Raw genomic sequence first — 3,204 nt, 5'->3', positions numbered from 1 at the left:
GACATTACACACATCCATGCCCGAGGTAGGATTCGAACCTGCGACCGCAGTGGTCACGCGGTTCCAGACTGAAGCGCCTAGAACCGCAGGCCACACCGGCCGGCAACCAACCGAATAACAGCATGCGTCTCGGCCAGAAGGGTGCAACGTCGTACTGATAAGTGGACTGATACTGCCAACTTCTTTATAAATTTGGCTCGATTTTGTTATCGCTGAAACGACTTCACATATTCTCTAAATCCGTGACGTTTCATTTATTTTTCTTCTGCCCTCCTCGGCGCTTCACTTTCGTTGTGAGGCAGTGTATTCTACATTTGTACGCCTGCCAGTGCTACGTATTCCGGGTACCACGATCGCATTAGCCATGTGGGAGGAAGTTGACAGCCCACAACCCACTGTCTCGGAACAGTTAGGGTTCTGTACTTAAAAGACATCAGGAGAACGTAAGAACTTAGGTTTACAGAAGATCGTACGTACCGAATACGTGAGTGTTCACACAGTACGCCACCTTTTACGTTTTTCCCTCCTTTGGCTAGATGTAAATCGTGGAAGACGAGAGCACCATTGTGGTCTTCTATCGGCACCTGCTGTATCAAGGGAAGTGAGCCGCGGGCGGCGTCCACAAGCAATAGAGATGTCGCACCGCACCTCTTCCTGCTCTCCTCTGACTCAGCGTCAGCCTTATGCCTTATGCTGTTCTGCGCCGCGGAAAACGAGCGTGTTGCCCGATACCGACCAGGCATAACAAAATTTTAAAAATAACTCACACAGGTAATGCCTACGTTTTAGTCATCTACATACAAGTTTATGAGTTTCGTGCGAGTTGCAGAGCACTCAGCGTACAAAACGACAGCCTTTTAGGTACCTATGGAGCGAGGTGGCTCAGTGATCAGCACACACTGGACTCGCATTCGGGAGGACGACGTTTCAAACCCGCGTCCAACCATCCAGATTTAGTATTGTGAAATAAAATAACGCTTACAACCGTCCTTATGATGTTATTTGTTTTGTTTCAACCAGTTTCGGCGCTTCAGTGTGCCATCCTCAGGCCTGTATGCATAAAACAGTAACGGTAGCATTATCAAATTATCAATCAAGCATCATAAAAACAGATTAAAAACAGAATGAGAAACAGGGACAAGACTCTAATGGCTGCGACAAAATAAATAACATCATAAGGACGGCTGTAGGCGTTTTATTTTCTCACAATAGTAAACGGCCGTAGTCCCAAAGACCTCAAATCGCTGCAGGCGAATGCTAGGATGGTTCCTTTGACAAGACACCGAAAACTTCCTTCCCCATCCATCCCTAATCCTACGGGACCGATGACCTAGCTGTTTGGTCCCCTCCGCGAATCAACCAACGAACCTTTTAGGTAACTGAGGATAATGAGACATGTAAGCCTGCGAGTATGTCGCAAACGTAAGGTCTGCTGCCTCAGTCGATACGCACTCGTTGCAGTAATCCTTCCTTACCAGTTTCTTAGCACAACATTCATTCTCCGCAGGTGTGGTGGATAGCGACGTCCGATAAGAGAAGAAGCGTTACGCTCCAGAAACGGAGCTCCGCACACCACAGATAACGCCGAGCTTCCGGCCGTCACATCGGCTCTCGCTCTTCCACAGAGATACGTCGTCCGTGCGTCGCAGTCGTAGAAGTGGCGACGTGATGTTTGAGTATCGAGCCGCCTTACGGCTGCCACACAGTAACCCAATTCTAGCTTTTTTTACCACAAAGCAGAATCGCTGCACCGCGAAGGGAATGGGTCCCGTGACTTTAATGACTTTGCAATAGTTGGAAGTGTTTTAATCTAAAATTCCAATTTCCGTCATTTACGAGTGTACAGATCTAATTATAGTCTTACATGCAAATGTATCACATTTCAGTCGTACGTTGTCTCGTTCAAGCGATATTTCGTTTTATACACATGAATTTTGCTTGCACTGCTTACTTGTATTATAGTGGTTTTATTTCTAAAATTTGGCTTTAGATTTCCGATCAGTCCAACTCGAAAAGGCCTCTTCATGAACTTTGTGAGAGGGAAAGACTAAAAACCGACCAAACATAGCAAAAATATCCTCAGCATTTCCGAGAGGACATAGATCGAACATCACTTTCGTCAGCCGATATTAAGAAAAACGCTGACTTACGAAAACAGCCTTTTCACATGACATAGTTCTCTAGCTTATCCGAAATGTACAACAAGAAAAGTTACATAAGGAAGCCAAAAGCGTCGTATTACTCGATCAAATACGCTTTTAAGACCAAAAAAAGCTTCCTGATGCTGTGTTATTCACAAAAGCACTGTAACATTTAATTTTCTATTTAAAACGACAGTACTTGAGAACAAGAAACAATCGTAAACAGTACTCCGCTAATGTTTTCGATGGAAGGCAATGGGCTGGCCGCCGTGGCCGAGAGGTACTAGACGCTTCAGTCCGGAACCGCGCGACTGCTACGGTCGCAGGTTCGAATCCTGCCTCGGGTATGGATGTGTGTGATGTCCTGAGGTTAGTTAGGTTTAAGTAGTTCTATGTTCTAGGGGACTGATGACCTCCGATGTTAAGTCCCATAGTGCTCAGAGCCATTTGAACCATTTTTTAAGGCAACGGGAAAATCACTTCCCTAGACGCTCATGCAGTGGACTCTCTGACGAGGCGTCCCCCATGACAAGACCTGCCGTAAGGCAAAACACAAAAAGTTTAAAAAAGTTTTCGGGCATCCAACATGGCGGCACATCCTTCAAAGCAACGGACAGGGTAAATCTGTGGTTCCTTCTTCCCTTATTATACTTCCATGGATAGAACATAACATAGATGGCATTAAACTTCCTGGCAGATTAAAACTGTGTGCCCGACCGAGACTCGAACTCGGGACCTTTGCCTTTCACGGGCAAGTGCTCTACCAACTGAGCTACCGAAGCACGACTCACGCCCGGTACTCACAGCTTTACTTCTGCCAGTGCTTCGTCTCCTACCTTCCAAACTTTACAAAAGCTCTCCTGCGAAACTTGCAGAACTAGCACTCCTGAAAGAAAGGATACTGCGGAGACATGGCTTAGCCACAGCCTGGGGGATGTTTCCAGAATGAGATTTTCACTCTGCAGCGGAGTGTGCGCTGATATGAAACTTCCTGGCAGATTAAAACTGTGTCCTACCTTCCAAACTTTACAGGTTACCCTTGGCGCTGCAGCACGGACAGGAG

At 46.5% G+C, this 3,204-nt stretch overlaps 1 non-coding gene across 1 annotated transcript; it reads right to left on the bottom strand.

Annotated features, from left to right (window-relative positions):
- Positions 1 to 2,849: 2,849 nt before the first annotated feature.
- Trnas-uga (transfer RNA serine (anticodon UGA)) lies at positions 2,850 to 2,924 on the bottom strand. The gene has a single exon. It is a non-coding gene; the product is annotated as a tRNA-Ser (tRNA).
- Positions 2,925 to 3,204: the final 280 nt, after the last annotated feature.

The sequence above is a fragment of the Schistocerca nitens genome, chromosome 1 (genome assembly GCF_023898315.1).
Source record: "Schistocerca nitens isolate TAMUIC-IGC-003100 chromosome 1, iqSchNite1.1, whole genome shotgun sequence".
In the NCBI taxonomy this organism is placed as follows: domain Eukaryota; kingdom Metazoa; phylum Arthropoda; class Insecta; order Orthoptera; family Acrididae; genus Schistocerca; species Schistocerca nitens.
Note: the sequence above shows the minus strand (reverse complement) of the source record. Positions and strands in the feature narration are given on the sequence as shown.